We start from the raw sequence: 11,601 nt of genomic DNA on the forward strand, positions 1-11,601 counted from the left end.
GGATTCCCCTTGTCTTCCTCTGGCTTCCTGGTTTTCGTTCCCTTGCTCGCCCCCGGACAAACGACGACTCTCTCCTGCCTCTCGACCACGCTTCCGCCTTGGACTTCCCTACCTGCCTTGCCCGCGCCTGACCGCTCAGCTCCTCTCAACACGCACCTCCAACACTTGCGGTAAATAACACCTCCTGTTAAATTCCACACATAGTCTTGCACCCATTTCATCTTTGTTACATACACATCAGATTTGACATACACATATATATATATATATATATATATATATAGAATAATATTGTATAAATAAATTATATTGAAATATTATTGTATATATATATATATATATATATATATATATATATATATATATATATATATATATACAGTATATATATATATATATATATATATATATATATATATATATATATATATCCTTGTTAAAATAAAGACGCCCCAGGCTATAAGCTTTTCCCAGTCTCTGTGCCGTCTCCTTCTCCCTGAAACCTTCACAGCGTCTCTTTTAATTATTTTCTATTTCTTCTTCTTCTTATTTTCTCTGGAACAAAAAAATACTTAAAAGTTTCCATTCTTTCTGAGGCAAAAGAGTTAATCTAAGAAAAAAAAAGATGGAAGTGAAGTGACCACTTAAAATAATATTTTGGATGTTGTTTTGCAATTGAAGACAACACTTGTTCGATCTGTGATTGGGAAACACAATAAACAGTTTATTTTAAGAATGTATGCAAAGTAAATATCTGTGGGATGATGTACAATATTGGCTTTGGCTTGACACTCCAAACTTTGACTGATATTGATGTTGTTTTGGGGATGTTGAAAAAGAGAAAAAAAACATTAAAACCTTTTTTAAAACACAATACTGGATTTATTTGATACATCCACATATGTAAGTTTGTGAAAACAAAACCATCCTTTCACAAAATAAAAATCAGCTATTTTCTCTCACTTGTATGTTGCATAAAGGTCTGGAGACATACATATAAAACAATCACAAAACAATCATAATACAGAGTAATAACGATAATGAATAAAATAGATTATAGAGACCCAACAAATGATTCATAAAGTCACACATTTTAAAATTGTATAAAAGACAACTGTTCAAATGATGTATAAAGTAAATAATAATATGCTTCCTGAAGTGGTCCAGAAGATGTTTCAGATGTGAACCAGTACATATGTATATCATATAAAGGTGATAATCTATGGGATCATTAACAATTAGAAATACAAATATGTAATATTTTCAAATTTCAAACTATGTAATTTATAAATGTAGACTCATATTAAACAGATTGTTAGACAAACAACAATGTCACACATGTTATATGTGCTGATGTTGTTAGAAAGTCAAAATGAAAGTCTTGACAGTTTATTTCAAATCCTGCAGTTTCATTTGCTGCTGCTGTTCTCACCAGCACACTTGTGTTTCTTACACTGGTACTTAGAAGACAATCTTTCACCACACACACTGCAACTCAGCACTTTCTCTCCTGGGTGTCTTCTCTTGTGTGCTACAAGCTTTGATCAGTCACAAAAGCTTCTGTTGCAGATTGAACAGGAATGTGATTTTTCAGCAGTGTGTGTTCTCTTGTGTACTTTCAAATATCGACTTTGTGTAAAACATTTACCACAGGTTGAACAGGAAAAAGGTTTTTCTCCAGTGTGTGTTCTCATGTGTCTTTTCAAATTGTGACTTTGTGCAACACTTTTACCACAGAGTGAACAGATAAAAGGTTTATCTCCCCAGTGCGTTCTCATGTGTAATGTCATAATGTTGACTTGTTACTAAACATTTACCACATTCTGAGCAAGAAAAAGGTCTTTCTCTAGTGCTCCCGTCCAAAGGCAAAACCCAGTAACTCAATTTTGGTCAAAACTGAGCTGAAAATAATTTTGGAGTTCCTAGGTGATATGCTTTATGTTAGTGTATGCGATATTGTAATTTGTTCCATAAGTAAGCTGTTACGCGCATGGCAGGACCTAGCAACTAACACATAACCGCGTAGATACAACAGAAAAACCTAGTATCTCAAGGGACCAATCGGAGCTTCCCTGTCAGTCGCCTTATTGTCTTTAATGAGACATTTGCACGAATGGGGGCCGACGGTCAAGCTGATTATGTGATATTATGGCAGGAGGGGTTATTTGGAAGATTGGCCCAGGACGTTGCAAGCACCTTCATTAAATGTTTTGTTCTTGATTCTTCCCCTTGCATACTCTTTTGGGCAGAAAACTGTGGAGGTCAAAATAAAAACTGGACGCTGTACACGGCTCTTGCCCGATGTGCAAACGCATAATGGTGCCCACCCGAGATTGTGATAAAATATCTGGAGAAAGAGCACACGTTCATGAGAGCAGATTCAATCCATGTGTGTCTCCTCATGTGTCTTTTCAGACGACAATGGTATTTAAAAGTTTTGTGAGAGTGAGAAGAAGTGAAGTGAGTGTTGTCAGTGTGACATGTCTTATCATCTTTAGAGTCTTCATCATCAGTGTCAGGAGAGTGTGACGTTGTGTCCTCACTATCTGATAGTGGAGCTAAGAGCTTGTCTGCTTGTGATCCTCCACAGTGGTCTCCATCAGCTTCTGTTGTCATGTGTTGTGTTGAGCTGCTGCTTGGAGGCTCCCCCCCTCCCCTCTCCTCACTTTCACCTTTCACCTCATCATCTTCACTCTTCACAGGGACACCAGTCACTGGGAACTCCTCCAACCATTTAGGCTGACTGATGCCCTCTTCCTCCTCTTCCTCTTTAATGTGCGGCGCCTCTTGGTCCTCCTCTTCCTCTTTAAAGCAGGGGGTCAGTGGGTCCTTCTCTTCCTTTTTAATGTGAAGGGTCAGTGGGTCCTCCGCTTGCCCTTTAATGTGAAGGGTCAGTTTAACATTATGGGTCTGTGGCGTCTCGTCTTCCTCTTTAATGTGGGGGGGGGGCTGTGGCTCCTCTCCTCCGTCTTTGATGTGTTGGGAACATGGTACCTCTTCGTCCTCATGAATGTGGGGGGACTGTGGTTCCTCCTACTGCTCACGAGGAAGATGTTCTTCATCGAGGTCTGCGGGACAGGAGAAAACAAACATTCTTGAGAAAAGTCCAGCTTTGCTCAGTCACATGAGACATTGTCCTGCACCAACATATAATCTCACAATCTCATCAATTTCCCCTCACAGCAGTCAGGGTACTTCCAGCTGACACATGAAGAAGACCTTCAGGGGAATGTCTTCCCAGGCCAACATCCAATCCACCTTATTCATATAAAAACATCGTAAAAGTCATTCCTGCAATCCTTAAAGGGGAACTTAATCACAATTTCAAAATCGTTAACTCCAATAAAAATCAGTTCCCAGTGGCTTATTTTATTTTTTGAAGTTTTTTTCAAAATTTTACCCGTCTCAGAATATCCCTAAAAAAAAAAGCTTTAAAGTGCCTTATTTTCGCTCTCTCGAAGCTACTGTTCATTTTCCTGTGACGTCATAAAGTGCTGCCAATACAAACAAACAATAGCGGATACCATAGCAAGACATAGCGACATTAGCTCGGATTCAGCCTCGGATTTCAGCGGCTGAAGCGATTCAACAGATTACGCATGTATTGAAACGGATGGTTGGAGTATGGAGGCAGATAGCGAAAACGAAATTGAAAAAGAAACTGAAGCTATTGAGCGAATAGCTATTGACGCTATTCGGCCATGTCTGCGTTAGCATCGCCGGTAAAATGTGCGGACCAAACGATCAGGACTTTCGCATTGACACTGGAGCAACTTAAATCCGTCGATTGGTAAGTGTTTGTTTGGCATTAAATGTGGGTGGAAGGAAACGCTGGATGTAAATATAGTTTCAAATGTACATAGAGCGAGCCTAAATAGCATGTTAGCATCGATTGGCAGTCATGCCGCGACCAAATATGTCTGATTAGCACATAAGTCAATAACATCAACAAAACTCACCTTTGTGATTTCGTTGACTTTATTGTTGGTAATGCATCTGCTTTGAGTGTTGCAGGATATCTAGACATTCTTGCCATCTCTGTGCCATCTCTGTCATAGCATCGCCGGTAAAAACCAAACGAGGGACTTTCGCATCTCTTAACACTGGAGCAACTTAAATCCGTCGATTGGTATGTGTTTGTTTGGCATTAAATGTGGTTGGAGAGAAAGGCTGGATGCAAATAAAGCTGCAAATGAGGCATAATGCTGCAATATGTACATAAAGCTAGCCTAAATAGCATGTTAGCATCGATTAGCATGCCGTGCTAATCAATGCACATTCTACGTAAATCAACTTGAATCCGTCTCTGATGGTGTTGTTACAGCCTCCGACAACACACTGACGAGGCATGATGTCTCCAAGGTACCGGAAAACAGTCGAAAAAACGGAAAATAACAGAGCCGATTTGACACGGTGCGTGTGATGTGGTAGGGAAAAATGGCGTTGAGTACCGATGTGACTTCACGTTCTGACGTCGTCGCTCAGAGAGGGATAAACAGAAAGGCGTTTAATTCGCCAAAAACTCACCCATTTAGAGTTCGGAAATCGGTTGAAAAAATATATGGTCTTTTTTCTGCAACATCAAGGTATATATTGACTCTTACATAGGTCTGGTGATAATGTTCCCCTTTAATGGTAGACGCCATACGTGAAAGTGTGCTGTTCTCCCTTTGAATAAGTCATGCACACATGCATCCATCATCTTCCGCTTATCCGAGGTCGGGTCGCGGGGGCAGCAGCCTAAGCAGGGAAGCCCAGACTTCCCTCTCCCCAGCCACTTCGTCCAGCTCTTCCCGGGGGATCCCGAGGCGTTCCCAGGCCAGCCGGGAGACATAGTCTTCCCAACGTGTCCTGGGTCTTCCCCGTGGCCTCCTACTAGCTGGACGTGCCCTAAACACATCCCGAGGGAGGCGTTCGGGTGGCATCCTGACCAGATGCCCGAACCACCTCATCTGGCTCCTCTCGATGTGAAGGAGCAGCGGCTTTACTTTGAGTTCCTCCCGGATGGCAGAGCTTCTCACCTGCTGCTGTGTTGGATCCGCTTTGGACTGGACTCTCGCGACTGTGTTGGATCCATTGTGGATTGAACTTTCACAGTATCATGTTAGACCCGCTCGACATCCATTGCTTTCCTCCTCTCTAAGGTTCTCATAGTCATTATTGTCACCGACGTCCCACTGGGTCATTATTGTCACCGATGTCCCACTGGGTGTGAGTTTTCCTTGCCCTTATGTGGGCCTACCGAGGATGTCGTGGTGGTTTGTGCAGCCCTTTGAGACACTAGTGATTTAGGGCTATATAAGTAAACATTGATTGATTGATTGATCTCTAAGGGAGAGCCCCGCCACACGGCGGAGGAAACTCATTTGGGCCGCTTGTACCCGTGATCTTATCCTTTCGGTCATGAGCCAAAGCTCATGACCATAGGTGAGGATGGGAACGTAGATCGACCGGTAAATTGAGAGCTTTGCCTTCCGGCTCAGCTCCTTTTTCACCACAACGGATCGATACAAGGTCCGCATTACTGAAGACGCCGCACCGATCCGCCTGTCGATCTCACGATCCACTCTTCCCTCACTCGTGAACAAGACTCCTAGGTACTTGAACTCCTCCACTTGGGGCAGGGTCTCCTCCCCAACCCGGAGATGGCACTCCACCCTTTTCCGGGCGAGAACCATGGACTCGGACTTGGAGGTGCTGATTCTCATTCCGGTCGCTTCACACTCGGCTGCGAACCGATCCAGTGAGAGCTGAAGATCCCGGTCAGATGAAGCCATCAGGACCACATCATCTACAAAAAGCAGAGACCTAATCCTGCAGTCACCAAACCAGATCCCCTCAACGCCTTGGCTGCGCCTAGAAATTCTGTCCATAAAAGTTATGAACAGAATCGGTGACAAAGGACAGCCTTGGCGGAGTCCAACCCTCACTGGAAACGTGTCCGACTTACTGCCAGCAATGCGGACCAAGCTCTGGCACTGATCATACAGGGAGCGAACTGCCACAATAAGACAGACCCGTACCCCATACTCTCTGAGCACTCCCCACAGGACTTCCCGAGGGACACGGTCGAATGCCTTCTCCAAGTCCACAAAGCACATGTAGACTGGTTGGGCAAACTCCCATGCACCCTCAAGAACCCTGCCGAGAGTATAGAGCTGGTCCACAGTTCCACGACCAGGACGAAAACCACACTGTTCCTCCTGAATCAGAGGTTCGACTATCCGGCGAAGCCTCCTCTCCAGTACACCTGAATAAACCTTACCGGGAAGGCTGAGGAGTGTGATCCCACGATAGTTGGAACACACCCTCCGGTCCCCCTTCTTAAAGAGAGGGACCACCACCCCGGTCTGCCAATCCAGAGGTACCGCCCCCGATGTCCAAGCGATGCTGCAGAGTCTTGTCAACCAAGACAGCCCCACAGCATCCAGAGCCTTAAGGAATTCCGGGCGGATCTCATCCACCCCCGGGGCCTTGCCGCCGAGGAGCTTTTTAACTACCTCAGCGACCTCAGCCCCAGAAATAGGAGAGTCCACTACAGATTCCCCAGGCACCGCTTCCTCAAAGGAAGACGTGTTGGTGGGATTGAGGAGGTCTTCGAAGTACTCCCTCCACCGATCCACAACATCCGCAGTCGAAGTCAGTAGAACACCATCCGCACCATACACGGTGTTGATAGTGCACTGCTTCCCCTTCCTGAGGCGGCGTATGGTGGTCCAGAATCGCTTCGAAGCCGTCCGGAATTCGCTTTTCATGGCTTCCCCGAACTCTTCCCATGTCCAAGTTTTTGCCTCCGCGACCGCTAAAGCTACACACCGCTTGGCCCGTCGGTACCCGTCTACTGCCTCCGGAGTCCTATGAGCCAAAAGAACCCGATAGGACTCCTTCTTCAGCTTGACAGCATCCCTCACTGCTGGTGTCCACCAACGGGTTCTGGGATTACCGCCACGACAGGCACCAACAACCTTGCGGCCACAGCTCCAATCAGCCGCCTCGACAATAGAGGTGCGGAACATGGTCCACTCGGACTCAATGTCCCGCACCTCCCTCGTGACATGTACAAAGTTCTCCCGGAGGTGTGAATTGAAACTCTCTCTGACAGGAGACTCTGCCAGACGTTCCCAGCAGACCCTCACAATGCGTTTGGGCCTGCCAGGTCTGTCCGGCATCCTCCCCCACCATCGCAGCCAACTCACCACCAGGTGGTGATCGGTAGAAAGCTCCGCCCCTCTCTTCACTCGAGTGTCCAAAACATAAGGCCGCAAATCCGATGACATAACTACAAAGTCGATCATGGAACTGCGGCCTAGGGTGTCCTGGTGCCAAGTGCACATATGGACACCCTTATGTTTGAACATGCTGTTCGTTATGGACAATCCGTGACAAGCACAAAAGTCCAATAACAAAACACCACTCGGGTTTAGATCCGGGCAACCATTCTTTCCAATCACGCCTCTCCAGGTTTCACTGTCGTTGCCAACATGAGCGTTGAAGTCCTCCAGTAGGACAAGGGAATCACCCGGAGGAGCACTTTCCAGTACTCCCTCGAGCGTTCCCAAAAAGGGTGGGTACTCTGAACTGCTGTTTGGTGCGTAAGCACAAACAACAGTCAGGACCCGTCCCCCCACCCGAAAGCGAAGGGAAGCTACCCTCTCGTCCACTGGGTTGAACTCAAACGTGCAGGCTTTGAGCCGGGGGGCAACGAGAATTGCCACCCCAGCCCGTCGCCTCTCACTGCCGGCAATGCCAGAGTGGAAGAGGGTCCAGTTCCACTCGAGAGAACTGGTTCCAGAGCCCTTGCTGTGCGTCGAAGTGAGTCCGACTATATCCAGCCGGAACTTCTCTACCTCGCGGACTAGCTCAGGCTCCTTCCCCCCCAGTGAGGTGACGTTCCACGTCCCAAGAGCTAGCTTCTGTAGCCGAGGATCGGACCGCCAAGTGCCCTGCCTTCGGCTGCCGCCCAGCTCACAATGCACCCGACCTCTATGGCCCCTCCTATGAGTGGTGAGCCCATTGGAGGGGTGACCCACGTTGCCTCTTCGGGCTGTGCCCGGCCGGGCCCCATGGGAACAGGCCCGACCACCAGGCGCTCGCCATCGTGCCCCAACTCCGGGCCTGGCTCCAGAGGGGGGCCCCGGTGACCCACGTCCGGGCGAGGGAAATCTGGGTTCATTTTGTTGTAATTCCATAGAAGTCTTTGAGTCTTTGAGCTGCTCTTTGTCTGATCACTCACCTAGGACCTGTTTGTCTTGGGAGACCCTACCAGGGGGCATGAAAGCCCCCAGACAACATAGCTCCTAGGATCATTGGGACACGCAAACTCCTCTACCACGGTAAGGTAGCAGCTCAGAGAGGAGAATAGATGTTTAGTGTATAAATATTAAATGCATGTTTAGTGTATGAATATTAAATACATTTTTAGTGTATAAATATTAAATACACGTTTAAAGTATGAATATTAAATACATGTTTCGTGTACGAATATTAAATACATGTTTAGTGTATAAATATTAAATACATGTTAAGTGTATTAATATTAAATGCATGTTTAGTGTATTAATAATAACTACATGTTTAGTGTATTAATATTAAATATATGTTTAGTTTATCAAAATTAAATACATGTTTTTGTATTAATATTAAATACATGTTCAGTGTATAAATATTAAATACATGTTTCGTGTATGAATATAAAATACATGTTTAGTGTATAAATATTAAATACATATTTAGTGTATTAATATTAAATATATATTTAGTTTATCAAAATTAAATACATGTTTGTTGTATTAATATTAAATACATGTTTAGTGTATGAATATTAAATACATGTTTAGTTTATGAATATGAAATACATGTTTAGTGGATAAATAACAAATACATATTTAGTGTATTAAAATTAAATACATGTTGTATTTATATTAATAGTTTATTAATATTAAATATGTGTTTAGTTTACTAAAATTAATACATGTTTTTTGTATTAATATTAAATACATATTTAGTGTATGAATATTAAATAAATGTTTAGTGTATAAATATTAAATACATGTTTAGTGTATGAATATTAAATACATGTTTGGTTTATGAATATTAAATAAATGTATAGTGTATTAATATAAATATATGTTTAGTGTACATATAGTAAATATATGTTTAGTGTATGAATATTAAATACATGTTTAGTGTATAAATATTAAATACACGTTTAGTGTAAAAAAATTAAATAGATGTTTAGTGTATTAATATTATATACATGTTTTTTGTATGAATATTAAATCCATGATTAGTGTATGAATATTAAATACATGTTTAGTGTATTAATATTAAATACACTTTTAGTGTATAAATATTAAATACACGTTTAGTGTATAAATATTAAATATATGTTTAGTTTATTAAAATTAAATACATGTTTTTGTATTAATATTAAATACATATTTAGTGTATACATAATAACTCCATGTTTAGTGCATTAATATTAAATACATGTTTAGTGTATAAATTTTAAATACATATTTAGTGTATAAATATTAAATACACGTTTAGTGTATACATATTAAATATATGTTTAGTGTATTAATATTAAATATATGTTTAGTTTATTAAAATTAAATACATGTTTTTGTATTTATATTAAATACTTGTTTAGTGTATTAATATTAAATACATGTTTAATGTAATAATATTAAATATATGTTTAGTTTATTAAAATTAAATACATATTTTTGTATTAATATTAAATACATGTTTAGTGTATGAATGTTAAATACATGTTTAGTTTATGAATATTAAATACATGTTTAGTGTATTAATATTAAATACATGTTTGGTGTATGAATATTAAATACATGTTTATTGTATGAATATTAAATACATGTTTAGTGTATGAATATTAAATACATGTTTAGTGTATAAATATTAAATACATATTTAGTGTGTGAATATTAAATACATGTTTAGTGTATTAATATTAAATACATGTTTTGTGTATTAATATTAAATATATGTTTAGTTTATTAAAATTAAATATATGTTTTTGTATTAATATTAAATACATGTTTAGTGTATTAATATTAAATACATGTTTAGTGTATTAATATTAAATATATGTTTAGTTTATTCAAATTAAATACATGTTTTCGTATTAATATTAAATACATGTTTAGTGTATAAATGTTAAATACATGTTAAGTTTATGAATATTAAATACATGTTTAGTGTATGAATAGTAAATACATGTTTAAAGTATGAATATTAAATACATGTTTAGTTTATACATATTAACTACATGTTTAGTGTATTAATATTAAATACATGTTTAGTGTATGAATATTAAATACATGTTTAGTGTATAAATATTAAATACATGTTTAAAGTATGAATATTAAATACATGTTTCGTTTATGAATATTAAATACATGTTTAGTGTATAAATATTAAATACATGTTTAGTGTATGAATATTAAATACATGTTAAGTTAATGAATTTTAAATACATGAATAGTGTATTAATATTAAATACTTGTTTAGTGTATAAATATTAAATACATGTTTAGTGTATGAATATTAAATACATGTTTAGTGTATTATTATTAAACACATGTTTAGTGTATAATTATTAAATACATGTTTAGTGTATTAATATTAAATATGTGTTTAGTTTATTAAAATTAAATAAATGTTTTGTATTAATATTAAATACATGTTTACTGTATAAATATTAAATACAGGTTTAGTGTATGAATGTTAAATACATTTTTAATGTATGAATATTAAATACACGTTTAGTGTATAAATATTAAATACATGTTTCGTGTATAAATATTAAATACAAGTTAAGTGTATGAATATTAAATACATATTTAGTGTATAAATATTGAATACATGATTAGTGTATTAATATTAAATACATGTTTAGTGTATGAATATTAAATACATATTTAGTGTATGAATATTAAATACATGTTTAGTGTATGAATATTAAGTACATGTTTAGTTTATAAATATTAAATACATGTTTAGTGTATTAAAATTAAATATATATTTAGTTTATTAAAATTAAATACATGTTTTGTATTAATATTAAATACATGTTTAGTGTATCAATCAATCATCAATCAATCAATGTTTACTTATATAGCCCTAAATCACTAGTGTCTCAAAGGGCTGCACAAACCACCACGACATCCTCGGTAGGAAAACTCACACCCAGTGGGACATTGGTGACAATGATGACTAAATATTAAATACATGTTTAGTGTATATATATTAAATACATGGTTAGTGTATTAATATTAAATACATGTTTAGTGTATTAATATTAAATATATGTTTGGTTTATTAAACTTAAATACATGTTTTTGTATATATATTAAATACATGGTTAGTGTATTAATATTAAATACATGTTTAGTGTATTAATATTAAATATATGTTTGGTTTATTAAACTTAAATACATGTTTTTGTATTAATATTAAATACATGTTTAGTTTATGAATATTAAATACATGTTTAGTGGATATATAATAAATACATATTTACTGTATGAATATTAAATACATGTTTAGTGTATGAATATTAAATACATGTTTAGTGTA

This window comes from Nerophis ophidion, unplaced genomic scaffold (assembly GCF_033978795.1).
Source record: "Nerophis ophidion isolate RoL-2023_Sa unplaced genomic scaffold, RoL_Noph_v1.0 HiC_scaffold_183, whole genome shotgun sequence".
NCBI classification, from domain to species: domain Eukaryota; kingdom Metazoa; phylum Chordata; class Actinopteri; order Syngnathiformes; family Syngnathidae; genus Nerophis; species Nerophis ophidion.